The 15,430-nt window shown below is 41.3% G+C and overlaps 1 pseudogene; it reads left to right on the top strand.

Moving 5' to 3' along the window:
* The first annotated feature begins 384 nt into the window (after nucleotides 1–384).
* Nucleotides 385–15,430, top strand: part of LOC147985724 (uncharacterized) — a 29,726-nt pseudogene continuing 14,680 nt past the window's right edge.

Here is a 15,430-nt window from a genome sequence, read left to right as displayed (position 1 = left end):
TCAAGAAGATTGGAATATTCATGGGAGACCTTGCACCGGTAGAAGTAGACGAAGAACCCAAGGAGATTCGCCCGGAAGACTACATCATCATCGATGACACCGACTCGGATCCAGATGATAGCGATGATGACTATGTTGATGAAGCTGGAGCAGATATCATGGAGTCTGCAACCGAAGAGTATTTCTAGTAGACCACCCCATCAGTAGTAGTAGTCCACCATGTAAATATAGTAGTCCGAGCACTTTTGCGATTGTTAGATCGATTGTAAGCCCTTGTTTGATCGAATGAAGTGAATTGTTTGCTTTTGCCTCATGTGCACATGGGTAGTGTTTTCTCTTTAGACCCCTCTCTATTCTTAAATCTCATCTTTTCTAAAACCTCAGATGCCTCCGAGATGTGACCCCGGATTTACCTTCCCACCGGAGCTCACTCAGTTGATCCAGTAGCAGAACACATTGATGCAGTTGCTAGTCCAGAATCAGAATCAGGGGAACAACAACAACAACAACAACAACAACAAGCCACCACCACCACCTGTTGATCACTTAGCCCGTTTTCTTAGGCTGAATCCGCCAGTGTTTTCCAGTAGCACTGAGCCGATAGTAGCAAATGATTGGCTCCGCAAGACAGTAAGGGAGTTGACCACAGCAGGTTGCGCGGATGCGGAAAAGGTGAAGTTTGCCGCACATCAGCTTGAAGGACCCGCATGATCATGGTGGGAGAATTTCACAGCCACTTTCCCTGTCGACACTATCATGTGGGACCAGTTTCAGCAGGCTTTTCGTACTACCCATGTTTCAGCAGGAGCTATGGCCATGAAGAAGTGAGAGTTTTGCAACTTGCGCCAAGGAGGACGGACAGTTGGCCAGTATGTGGAGGACTTTAGTAAGCTAGCGCGTTATGCCCCAGATGACATTGCTACGAATGCAGCTAAGCAGGACAAGTTTCTGGAGGGACTGAATGATGAGTTGAGCATGCAGTTGATGGTAGCAACCTTCAACAACTACCAAGAGCTGGTAGATCGTGCTCTCATGATTGAACGGAAGCAGCAGCAGATTGAGAACCGCAAGAGGAAGTATGGACAAGGGAAGTACAATTCTGGAGCTCAGCAGAAGCCACGTTTTACCCCTAGACCAGGAGGACATTTCCAGCATACCCATGGAGGAGGTAGCTCGCACAATCACAATGGCCCCAAGACTGGTAATGGGAATGGAGGAAGCAACGGCCAGAACCGCACCAACCCATCAACCCCAGCCAAGAAAGACCTGAGCCAAGTCACTTTTTTTAAGGCCCAGAAGACCGGACATTATGCCAATGAATGTCCTGAATCACAGAATGGTAATGGCAATGGAAGCTTTGGGAAGAAGCCGAACCCTTTCAATAGGGGACAGGTGAACCACGTTAACGTGGAGGAGGATGAAGAGCAGCCGGATGCAGTAATCGGTAAGTTTTTGGTTAAGTCATTTACTACACTTGTTCTTTTTGATACTGGTGCATCGCATTCATACATATCAAGGGGATTTGTGGATAAGTATAAACTACCAACCCAAGCCCTTAGGTCACCCATGTTAGTAACCTCGCCTGGAGCAGAGTATATGGCTAACCTATGGTGTGATCGGTTACCATTAAGGATTGGTAACTACGTATTTCCCTCAAACCTGATAGTGTTGGAATCTCAAGGATTGGATGTGATATTAGGCATGGATTGGTTGTCAAAGTATGAAGGGAATATTGAATGTGCCAGTAAGTCAATTTTGCTTACCACCCCAGAAGGAAGAAGGATCAAGTATGTATCACGGCATGTGCCAAAAACGACTCAAGTAAATTGCCTAACAGGAGTTGTGCAGGAGGAAGTACCAATAGTGAAGGATTTCCCTGATGTATTTCCAGAGGAATTGCCAGGCATGCCACCGGATAGAGATATTGAGTTTTTGATTGAGCTTTTGCCAGGCACAGGGCCAATATCAAAGTGACCATATAGGATGCCCGCAAAGGATTTGGTGGAGATTAAGAAGCAGATTAAGGAGTTACTGGATAAAGGATATATTCGCCCAAGTTCATCACCTTGGGGATCGCCAGTACTTCTAGTGGAGAAGAAGGATGGATCGTTAAGGATGGTTGTTGACTATTGAGGATTGAATGAAGTAACCATCAAGAACAAGTACCCACTACCAATGATCAATGATCTGTTTGATCGATTGCAAGGAGCTAAGGTATTTTCCAAGATCGATCTGCGATCAGGATACCACCAGTTGAAGATTCAAGAACAAGATATACCTAAGACGGCTTTTACCACCAGGTATGGGCTGTACGAGTATACCGTTATGTCATTTGGTCTGACTAACGCACCAGCATATTTCATGAACATGATGAACAAGGTGTTTATGGAGTTTCTGGATAAGTTCGTGGTAGTGTTCATTGATGATATCCTGGTTTACTCAAAGAATCAAGAGGAGCATAAGGAGCATTTGCGTTTGGTGCTTGGTAAACTCAGAGAACATCAATTATATGCCAAGTTTAGCAAATGTGAGTTTTGGTTGAAGGAAGTTGGATTTCTCGGACACGTTATATCCGGAGAAGGTATAGCGGTAGATCCCACTAAAGTTGATATCGTGACCAATTGGGAAGCGCCAACAACAGTTGGAGATATCCGGAGTTTTCTTGGACTCGCAGGATACTACCGGAGATTCATTGAGAATTTCTCAAAGATTGCGAAGCCTATGACGGAGTTGTTGAAAAAGGATACCAAGTTCATATGGACTGAAGAATGCGAGGCCAGTTTCCAGGAATTGAAGAAACGTTTGGTTACATCACCTGTGTTGATTTTGCCAGATCAGACCAAGGATTATGAGGTGTATTGCGACGCTTCACATCGAGGACTTGGAGCAGTGCTTATGCAGGAAGGAAGAGTTGTTTCCTATGCCTCACGACAGCTTAAGCCTCATGAGTTGAATTACGCTACGCATGATTTGGAGTTTGCAGCCGTAGTGCATGCATTGAAAACCTGGAGACACTTTCTCATTGGAAATCATTGTGAGGTGTACACAGATCACAAGAGTTTGAAGTATATTTTCACACAGAAAGTGTTGAATCTCAGGAAAAGAAGATGGTTGGAGCTCATCAAGGCTTATGATACGAGATTACATTATCACCCCGGAAAGGCTAACATAGTAGCTGACGTGTTGAGCCGTAAAAGCCATGTGAACACCTTAATGACGGGAGATTTACCAAGGGAGTTAGATGAAAATCTTCGTGAGCTATATTTGGAGATAGTTCCGAGTGGCTATGTAGCAGCATTGGAGATTTAGTCTACTTAGAGAAGCTCAAAGGACTGACAAGGAGATTGCCTCTATAAAGGAGAAAATGAGCAAAGGAAAAGCTAAGGGATTTCGGGAGGATGAGCACGATACCTTATGGTTTGAAGACCGTGTTTATGTACCAAATGATTCGGAGATCAGGAAGTTAATTCTGCAAGAGGCACATGATTCGCCATATTCGATTCAACCAGGAAATACCAAGATGTATTTGGATTTGAAGGATACTTTCTGGTGGACCGGAATGAAGAAGGATATTGCGGAGTATGTAGCAGTTTGTGATGTATGCCAGAGAGTAAAGGCAGAGCATCAAAAGCCAACAGGATTGCTACAGCCATTGCCGATACCCGAATGGAAGTGGGATAAGTTAGGCATGGATTTTATTACGGGTTTACCCAGAACTCGTTCAGGCTATGACTCAATATGGGTTGTAGTCGATCGTTTGACAAAGGTAGCCCATTTCATTCCAGTGAAGACTACCTATACCAGTGCAAAGTTGGCAAAGATATACATGACCAGAATCGTATGTCTGCATGGAGTTCCAAAGAGCATTGTATCAGATAGAGGAACCCAATTTACCTCAAAGTTCTGGAATCAGTTGCATGAAACTTTGGGTACCAGACTAGAGTTCAGCACAACTTTTCATCCACAAACAGATGGACAGACTGAGAGGGTCAATCAGCTTTTGGAGGATATGCTGAGATCTTGCGCGCTAGATTACAGATCTAGTTGGGACGAGAATTTGCCGTATGCAGAGTTCTCTTACAACAACAATTATCAATCCAGTTTCAAGATGGCCCCTTTCAAAGCCTTGTACGGAAGGAGGTACAGGACCCCATTGTCATGGGATGAAGTTGGAGACCTCCAGTTGTTTGGACCGGATTTGATTAAGGAGTCTGAACAGAAAGTGAAATTGATTCACGATAGGCTCAAGGTAGCCCAGTCCAGGCAGAAGAGCTACGCAGATTCTAAACGCAAGGAGACAGTTTATGAAGTCGGAGACCGGGTTTATCTTCGAGTATCTCCACTTCGAGGAGTTAAGCGCTTTGGAGTTAAGGGAAAGTTAGCGCCATGCTTTGTAGGACCATACAAGGTTTTGGAGCGTATGGGAGAAGTAGCCTACAAGTTGGAATTACCTGAAGGATTATTAGGAGTTCATGACATGTTCCACATTTCCCAGTTGAAGAAGTGCCATGCAGAGATGGCTGATATACCGCTGAGAAATACAGTGCCGCTGGAAGAAATTCAGTTGGACAGTGATTTGACCTATGAGGAGAAACTAGTCAAGATTCTTGAGTATGCCAGCCGAGTCACCTGCAGCAAGGTTATCAAGTTTTGCAAAGTTCAGTGGAGCCACCACACGGAGAATGAAGCCACCTGGGAGCGAGACGAAGAATTGCTGAAGGACCACCCTCACATATTTTCTAGCCAACCCGAATCTCAAAGGCGAGATTCATCTTAAGGGGGGTAGGTTTGTAACATCCCAAATTTTCAATTTGGAATGTTATACATTAGATCATCATTGCATATCATATTTTATTGCTTTTGGTGGATCCTAGAAATTCTACGCAACTCAAGGACCCTCGGAGAAAGTTGGGGATTTCGTTATTTTCATATTTGAGTTTTCTCAAATTTTGAAATAGGGATCATTTGATTTTATTTATTTTATTTATTTTATCTTCATTTATTTCTGTTTTCTAAATATGAGAGAGGGAATAAAATGACTTTCCCAAAATAAAGAAATATTGAGGATTTAATAAAAAAATCAAATAAGATTTTATTTTGGTTTTATTTGCTATTTTTTTGAATTTAGGAAAAATTGCACGTTTTCAAAAATTGCATTTAGAGCCAAAAAAATGTTCATCATGTTCTAAATATTTTATTTAGACGGAGAAAATTTGTTTTGGCATTTTTAGATTTTTATTTATTTTTCTAGAATTTTTTTAGGCGTAGTGAAATTGTTTTAAAAAAAACCCCGCGCCCGACTGGGCCAAGGGCCCAGCCAGCCGTCGCCGCCTCTAGCCGGATCGGGACCGGAGTCCCGATCGCCGCCGCCGCCGTGTCCAGGGAGGACACGCCTCCCGAGGGCGACCCCTCCCCCAAGTCGACCTCCCCCGCCCCCTTCATAACCGCCACACCCCTTGCAAACCCCACACCGCCGCCGCGTGCGCCGCCGCCGCTGCCGCACGCCGCCTGCACCGTTGCCGCCGCCTACGCCGCCGCCGCTGCCGCCGCGCCGCTTGCCACCGCCCCGCGCCGCCCGGAGCCGCCGCCCCGCCGCCGAGGTAGCCGCTGGCCGGTTTTTGAGAAAAAGCCGATTCGGTTTTTTTTTTGAAAACCCTAGTTTTCGTTTTTTTAAATAAATAGATCGGTTTTTTTTCCTGTTTATTTATTTAGCGAGCACCCGTTCGACCGTTTGTTTTAACGAACGCGTTTTTCGTTTAGTTTCTGTTAGCAAAGGTTCGTTCATTAACTGTTCGTCGTTTTTCTTTTTCTCGGATTAAATCCACGATTTTTCTAATCGCGATGTGTGATCCAATATTCGTTCTAGTTTAACTTTTTGCTCGTTTATCGGAATCAGGCAATTCAAGCGCCTGGAGTTTTGTCTCGAAACCCTCTTTCTGTTTAACCAACTCAAACAAGTTTTGCCATTGTAAAAATTGCCCTAGATCCAGAATAGTAAACGAAGCTTGTTTCTTTTGCCGTTTCTCTTTCGTTGCTTCGTTCGATTTGATTCTTTTTGCCAACCGAAGTTCTTAAGTTGAACTTTCTGGTTAGATCTCTTATTCGAGTTTTACCTGTGCATTAGTTGAGTACTTATTGTATTCTTGTTTGTTTGCGATAGAGTACCCGGAGTGCGCCGCTTGCTACTTCGAATCGCTAGGTTTCCCGGATCATCAGCAAGGCAAGTAACACTTTGATCATACCTCCTACTACCCAGTTTTATTGCATTAGTTCCAATCCTCACACATTGCATAATTAGGATCTAATTAAATTGTGGGTTTGGGAAGTAGTTGAGGTAGAACCTATTACCTATTTATTATCAAACCTTTGGGAGTTACTCTTACATTTGCTTATTATGCTATGCTCTGCTAGTAGACGTGGATTGGGTGAGTGTATCCATGACAGATGTGAGATTGTTAAATTAATGGTTTATCTAAGGTGGCAACTTAAATACACATCTGGGTGGATTGAGGCACCTGGGTATTCCAGCGATTGCCTGTTTTCTTTTGGACTGCCACCCAGGCTCAAAGGGATCATGAGATTATTCATGCTACAAACTTCCGTGTGCAGCCATAAGCTACTATGGGCTCTAGCATAGTTGACTAAGTCGCGTGAACTCTTACAGTGGTAGACTAGCAGATGTAGGGGATGTAGGTGGTACGGTCTACCCGTTCGTAAGGTTCTAGCGCTTCTGAAAGACTATGTCTCGGTCATCCGTTTCTCAAACACCGTGTAGTGCGAGAAATCAAACGGAGGAGATCGAGTCTTGTGGGGAAAAGTGCGCAAACCTCTGCAGAGTGTATAAACTAATCATGATTAGCCGTGTCCCCGGTTATGGACATCTTGAGTATCTAGTACCTGGATTATCACGTGAATCTCATCATGTTACTCTAAAGTTAATTGTTGGGTTTTTAAATGATGATGCTTAATTGGGATTGAGAATGCTGTCAACCATTCTCAATGTTTAACAACTACCATGATAGTTAAATAAAATTTATTCCTTTGCAGTAGGGAAAAATTGGCTTTACGCAAAACTGTAACCATAGAGCTTTCTACCAGCCATATATGCATATAGAATAGCTTATTTCATTCCATTACTCTCTATGTGTTACATTGCCAGCATATTCCATGTGCTGACCCGTTTCGGGCTGCAACGTTAATGTTGCAGACTTTTTAGACGATTATTAAGGTGCCTTTAGGTCGTGGTTCTATACTCAGTGATGCCGTTGGAGTTGATGGACTCACTTATCTTCCAAGGCTTCCGATGTTATCATTATTAGATGGCCTTAAGCCATATTTATTGTAATAAGTTCTCTTTTGAGACACTCGATGTAATAAGTGTGTGATTGCTACTCTGTTATAAATCCTTCAAGTATTGTGTGGTGTCAGCATTACTGATCCAGGGATGACACCGGAGCACAGAGATTGGACCGTTTGAGGTCTGGTCGCTATAGAGGGAGAGAGAGACATCTTAGGATTAACCACATTCTAACACGTTTTGGTTTGTGTGAACACTAAGTCCGCCGCTGGCGAGGGTGAGAATAAGGATAAGCGGCAACACAAATATGATGCATCGCGAAAATAAAGGAGATAGACCAATTGTGGTCTTGAGTGATGGTTGTTCGGTTAAGAGTGTGTGTTGTGTTTTTTCTCCCATTGCAACGCACGGGCTCTTTTGCTAGTGTTGAATTATGCCATTATATCCTGTTAAGTTATCCATTATATATCTGAAACTGTGTCATGCTATCCTATTTAGTTAGGCATCATATGTGAAATTGTGTCATGCTGTCTTGTTTGGTTAGACAACATATATGTGAATTACCACATATGTCTATCATACAATGTCTGTACATTCAATTTCTTTTCTTGTTTATCAGCCATTTGAATTGGAGGGGGTGATGGCAGTATCTAAGGGAGCAAAAACCCGTTCTTCACAAAAGACAGTGCTACCCGTGGGTGCAGATAGAACCATGGTTGTACTAGCCCACAAACTAGCCCTGCCACACATAATCGAGACTCTTCCAAATTGCACACTTACACCGTTGGGCAGAGAACCAGCTACAACCCATCTAACCCCAACCCCATCGGATAGTAACCCACTTCTAGTTGACAAAGCACCATGTCCACCACAAAGTACCCCCACACGAGCAGTTTGTAAAGCAACTGTAGTGCCCAAAGCACGAAGACCACCCTAGCAAACCAAAACTCCATGTTTAAAGAACAAGAGTAAATGTTTTCAGGTCAGATTCCATAGCTATGGTCCATACTCCTTTGTTGTTGCATCACTGTATTTACTCATACCAACTACTTTCAAATTTGAAGGATCCAACTAAAACTCCAATGGCGCAACAGGTATGTTTTAAACCTATTTCTTTAACTGGATTGTTGTTCTAACTTATTGTTCTATGTTGATTTCAGTTTCAGTTGTATAAATAGTTGTATTCTGTCTATGCTGCTGTTTCTTAAAAATGTTGCCAATGTTGCCAATGTTGTGTAGATTCTCACACTTATATTCTGTCTATGCTGCTGTTTCTTAAAAATATATGAGTTGAACTGTGTCTCTATCTTGATTTGGCAACATAAACTAGAATGATATGGACAATATAGTGACCATAGTACATAGATATATGTTTGTTTCATGTCGTTATCATGTCCACCTTACTACTGAACCGGTTTACCAAAATGAGTTTGGTATACTACATTCTAAACCTATGATGTGTCTGCTTGTTTCTCTTGTAGCATGCAAATAGAATATTGGAGAACAGCACCCCACTATGCAATGGTAGAGAAAGTAATGCAGATAAGGTTCAAGATAGTGAGACAACCCCATTGGTCTCCAAGAAAGGTGATAAAAATGATCTTATAGACAGTGAGAAAACCCCACAGTCCTGCGTTGATGTAGTGTTCGAGTTACTGGCCAGTACTGCTGGCACAAGCACTTCGACCTCGCTATCTGAATCACTTCGGCTTCTTCAGTCTCAGCTACAAGTTGAAAGGCATTAGTCATCTGTGCTGAGGCAAGAAGCCAAAGGACTGAGGAAGTCCTTGCAGAATTCAAATGCATACTTACTTGTGCAACAGAAAGTGCTGGAGGATTTAAGCGCTAATCAAGAGAAAGTTAATAAGCTTGCTAAGCATCTTGCCAGCATTATGGGTACCCATGATATTGTTTCTTGAGCTCTTCTGAAGTGGTTTCAGTTTTTGACTTGTTTTACTGCGACGTTTATTTGCACAGGTCGCCAACTTTGACAACGAGTGTATATGATATGCTGCTTTGTTTCCTATAATTGCACTGGTGGCGAACTTTGATGCCCAGTTGATGTAATATGTGTATTAGCCGTGATAGCCTAGCGTAAGTTGCTTCCTTATTTATTTCCTTATTGTCTTGTTTATTTTTTTGCTTGTAGTCAGTGCAGTTCTTTTTCCGCGGTTTGGCCGTGCTACCTCTTAATTAAGCATGCGTTGCTTTTCCCTTGAAGAGTAAAGGGTGATACAGCAAAGTAGCATAAGAATTTCCCTTAGTTTTTGAGAACCAAGGTATCAATCCAGTAGGAGACTACACGCAAATCGCCTAGTACCTGCACAAACAATCAAGAACCTTGCAACCAATGCGATAAAGGGGTTGTCGATCCCTTCACGGCCACTTGCAAAAGTGAGATATGATAAAGATAATAAGATAAATACTTTTTGATATTTTTGTTGTATAGATTGAAAAGTAAAGAATGCAAAATAAATAGTAAACTAGAATTATAGATCAGAAACTTATATGATGTAAAGTAGACCCGCGGGTCATAGGTTTCACTAGTGGCTTCTCTCAATATAGCATATATTACGGTGGGTGAACAAATTACTGCCGAGCAATCGATAGAAAAGCGCATAGTTATGAGAATATCTAGGCATGATCATGAACATAGGCATCACGTCCGTGTCAAGTAGACTGAAATGATTCTGCATCTACTACTATTACTCCACACATCGACTGCTATCCAGCATGCATCTAGAGTATTAAGTTCATAAGAACAGAGTAACACATTAGGCAGGATGACATGATGTAGAGGGATAAACTCAAGAAATATGATATAAACCCCATCTTTTTATCCTCGATGGCAACAATACAATACGTGTCATTTCCCTTTCTGTCACTGGGACCGAGCACCGCAAGATTGAACCCAAAGCTAAGCACTTCTCCCATTGCAAGAAAGATCAATCTAGTAGGCCAAACTAAACCTATAATTCGAAGAGACTTGCAAAGATATTAAATCATGCATATAAGAATTCAGAGAAGAATCAAATATTCTTCATAGATAATCTTGATCATAAACCCACAATTCATTGGATCTCGGCAAACACACCGCCAAAAGTATTACATCGAATAGATCTCCAAGAACATCGTGGAGAACTTTGTATTGAGAACCAAAGAGAGAGAAGAAGCCATCTAGCTAATAACTATGGACCCGAAGGTCTGTGGTAAACTACTCACACATCATCGGAGAGGCTATGGTGTTGATGTAGAAGCCCTCCGTGACCGAATCCCCCTCCGGCAGATCGCCAGAAAAGGCCCTAAGATGGATCTCATGGGTACAGAAGGTTGCGACGGTGGAAAAGTGGTTTCGTGGCTCCCTGGATGTTTTCAGGGTATAAGAGTATATATAGGAGAAAGAAGTAGGTCGGTGGAGCTACAAGGGGCCCACAAGGGTGGGGGCGCCCCCTCCTGCCTCGTAGCCGCCTCGTTGCGTCTCTGACTTCCACTCCAAGTCTCCTGGATTGTGTCTGTTCCAGAAATATCCTCGCGAAGGTTTCATTCGGTTTTGATTCCGTTTGATATTCCTTTTCTGCGAAACACTGAAATAGGCAAAAAAGCAGCAATTTGCACTGGGCCTTTGGTTAATAGGTTAGTCCTAAAAATAATATAAAAGAGTATATTAAAGCCCATTAAACATCCAAAACAGATAATATAATAGCATGGAACAATAAAAAATTATAGATACGTTGGAGACGTATCAAGCGTCCCCAAGCTTAATTCCTGCTCGTCCTCGAGTAGGTAAATGATAAAAACAAAAATTTTGATGTGAAATGCTACCTAACATAATTTTCAATGTAATTCTCTTTATTGTGGCATGAATGTTCAGATCCGAAAGATTCAAGACAAAAGTTTAATATTGACATAAAAATAATAATACTTCAAGCATACTAGCCAATCAATTATGTCTTACCAAAATAACACAGCCAAAGAAAGCTTATCCCTACAAAATCATATAGTTTGGCCATGTTCACTTTCGTCACACAAAATGCTCTCATCATGCACAACCCCGATGATAAGCCAAACAATTGTTTCATACTTTAGTAATCTCAAACGTTTTCAACTTTCACGCAATACATGAGCGCGAGCTATGGACATAGCACTATGGGTGGAATAGAATATGATGATGGAGGTTGTGTGGAGAAGACAAAAAAGGAGAAAGTTTCACATCGACGCGGCTAATCAACGGGCTATGGAGATGCCCATCAATTGATGTCAATGCGAGGAGTAGGGATTGCCATGCAACGGATGCACTAGAGCTATAAATGTATGAAAGCTCAACAAAAGAAACTAAGTGAGTGTGCATCCAACTTGCTTGCTCATGAAGACCTAGGGCATTTGAGGAAGCCCATTGTTGGAATATACAAGCCAAGTTCTATAACGAAAAATTACCACTAGTATATGAAAGTGATAAAATAAGTGACTATCTATCATGAAGATCATGGTGCTACTTTGAAGCACAAGTGTCGAAAAAGGATAGTAGCATTGTCCCTTCTCACTTTTCTCTTTTTTGGGCCTTCTCTTTTTTTTGCCTTTTTTGGCCTCTCTTTTTTATTTGTCCTTTCTCCCCTTTTTTATTTTTATTTCCTCACACGGGACAACGCTCTAATAATGATGATCATCACACTTCTATTTATTTACAACTCAAGGATTACAACTCGATACTGGAACAAAATATGACTCTATATGCGTGCCTTCGGCGGTGTACCGGGATGGGCAATGAATCAAGAGTGACATGTATGAACAATTATGCATGGTGGCCTTGCCACAAATACGATGTCAACTACATGATCATGCAAGGAAAGATGACAATGATGAAGCGTGTCATAATAAATGGAACGATGGAAAGTTGCATGGCAATATATCTCGGAATGGCTATGGAAATGCCATAATAGGTAGGTATGGTGGCTGTTTTGAGGAAGATATAAGGAGGCTTATGTGTGATAGAGCATATCATATCACGTGGTTTGGATGCACCGGCGAAGTTTGCACCAACTCTCGAGGTGAGATAGGGCAATGCACGGTACCGAAGAGGCTAGCAATGATGGAAGGGTGAGAGTGCGTATAATCCATGGACTCAACATTAGTCATAAAGAACTCACATACTTATTGCAAAAATCTATAAGTCATCGAAACCAAGCACTACGCACATGCTCCTAGGGGGATAGATTGGTAGGAAAAGACAATTGCTCGTCCCCGACCACCACTCATAAGGAAAGCAATCAAAGAACACCTCATGCTTCAAATTTGTCACACAAAGTTTACCATACATGCATGCTATGGGACTTGCAAACCTCAACACAAGTATTTCTCAATTCCAAAATTACTCAACTAGCACGACTCTAATATTACCATCTTCGTATCTCAAAACAATCATCAAGTATCAAACTTCTCATAGTATTCAATGCACTATATATCACTAGTAGAAAAAGGGTCAAACATGAAGCACATTAGTGCCGGTTTGTATTTGAGCCGGTACTAATGGTACCATTAGTGCCGGTTCGAACGGATTTGCATTAATGCCAGTTCGTGTTGAACCTTTAGTACCGGTTCATGGCACGAACCGGCACTAAAGGGGTGGTGGCAGGCTGGCGTCAGGCCGGGGCCCCACGATCACCTTTAGTACCGGTTCATGGCACGAACCGGTACTAAAGGTCTAACCTTTAGTACCGGTTCGTGCCACGAACCGGTACTAAAGGGGTCTAACCTAGAGTACCGGTTCGTGCCACGAACCGGTACTAAAGGTCCCATTTTCAAACTCTACCCCCCCCCCCCCCCGTGGATCGCCTTTTCAGTTTTTAAAAAAATAAAAGAAAATAATGGAAATGTCAAAAAAATAAAAGAAAATAAGTTTCTCATGTGATATGTGGTCTAGTTGTTGGGAAAATTTGCAAATGTGAATTTTGACTTTATTTGCAAAATCTCTCTCAAATTTGTAAAAATGGGCATAACTTTTGCATACTAACTCGGATGAAAAAGTTTTTTATATGAAAAATCATCTACTCAAAAAGTTACATCCAAATTTAACTGGAGGAACCCCGTTAAACATTTGCAAAATCCTCAAAAACCTAATAGAAAAAAGTTACGGGGCTTTTAAGATCTAGAGTGGAAAAAATTGAAAAATATTCAAACAGTGGGCAAACTATGGTCAAACAATGGTCAAACTAATTATTCTAGAATATTAGTGTTACTAAATAATTATTTTATTTATTTCAATTTTGGTCAAATCTGGTCAAACTGTGGTCAAACTATGGTCAAACGATGGTCAAACTAATTATTCAAGAAATATTAGTGTTACTAAATAATTATTGTTTTTAAAACAATAGTTTCAAACTCAAACAGTGAAATGTGTCACTTCATGCTCAAGCAAAATTCCTGAAGGTTAATAGGATTGACATCTTACTATTGTCAGGAAAACAACAAGTGCAGACTCGGAAACGAAGGAGAATAGAACCTGAAAGTTAAGCGTGCTCGGGCTGGAGTAGTGAGAGGGATGGGTGACCGGTCGGGAAGTTAGATGATTTCGAATGAGTGATCCACACTTGAGCAGTTAAGAGAGGTGATTAGAGACTAAATCATCAAATAATTCAGAAAAAATAAAAAAAATAAAAAGTTTCCAAAAAATTCAAAAAAAACCTTTAGTACCGGTTGGTAACACCAACCGGTACTAAAGGTCCCCCGTACCAGGGCGCGAGCTCACGCCACGTGGTGGCACTTTAGCGCCGGTTCGTGCCGAACCGGTACTAAAGGGGGGGGCCTTTAGTGCCGAAACCTTAGTGCCGGTTCCATAACCGGCACTAAAGGCCCTTACAAACCGGTACTAATGGTCCGTTTTCTACTAGTGTATGGATGTTTTTATTATACCCATCTTGGATGCCTATCATATTAGGACTAATTTTATAGCCAAATCAAATTACCATGCTGTTCTAAAAGACTCTCAAAATAATATAAGTGAAGCATGAGAGATTAATAATTTCTATAAAATAAAACCACCACCGTGCTCTAAAAAGATATAACTGAAGCACTAGGGCAAAATTATCTAGCTCAAAAGATATAAGTGAAGCACATAGAGTATTCTAATAAATTCCTATTCATGTGTGTCTCTCCAAAAGGTGTGCATAGCAAGGATGATTGTGGTAACTAAAAAGCAAAGACTCAAATCATACAAGACGCTCCCAGAAAAACACATACCATGTGGTGAATAAAAATATAGCCTCAAGTAAAGTTACCGATATACGAAGACGAAAGAGCGGATGCCTTCCGGAGAATCCCCAAGCTTAGGATTTTGGTTGTCCTTGAATTTTATCTTGGGGTGCCTTGCGCATCCCCAAGCTTAGGCTCTTGCCACTCCTTATTCCAAAATCCATCAAATCTTTACCCAAAACGTGAAAACTTCACAACACAAAACTAAAACAGAAAATCTCATGAGCTCCGTTAGTGTAAGAAAGCAAACCACTACTTTAAGGTACTGTAATGAACTCATTATTTATTTGTATTGGTGTTAAACCTACTGTATTCCAACTTATCTATGGTTCATACCCCCCGATACTAGTCATAGATTCATCAAAATAAGCAAACAACACACGAAAAACAGAATCTGTCAAGAACAGAACAGTCTGTAGTAATCTGTATCAAACATATACTTCTGGAACTCCACAAATTCTAAAATAAATTTTTGGACGTGAAGAATTTGTCTATTAATCATATGCAAAAAGAATCAACCTAAAAGAACTCTCCAGTAAAACAATGGCAGCTAATCTCGTGAGTGCAAAAGTTTCTGTTTTTTACAGCAAGATCATAAATACTTCACCCAAGTCTTCCCAAAGGTTCTACTTGGAACAAACACTAATTAAAACATAAAACCACATCTAAAGATAGGCTAGATGAATTATTTATTACTAAACATGAAAAAAATCAAGGAACAAAAATAAAATTGGGTTGCCTCTCAACAAGCGCTATCGATTAACGCCCCTATCTAGGCATAAAAACAAGAATAGATCTAGGTATTACCGTAATGATAAGGCAAATCACGAAAACTCATCTCATACTCTGTATGTTCAGCAGCAAGCTTTCTTTCCGGCAGGCAAAAGT

Source organism: Triticum urartu, chromosome 2A, assembly GCF_056163025.1.
Source record: "Triticum urartu cultivar PI428250 chromosome 2A, HENAU_Tu73, whole genome shotgun sequence".
In the NCBI taxonomy this organism is placed as follows: Eukaryota; Viridiplantae; Streptophyta; class Magnoliopsida; order Poales; family Poaceae; genus Triticum; species Triticum urartu.
Note: the sequence above shows the minus strand (reverse complement) of the source record. Positions and strands in the feature narration are given on the sequence as shown.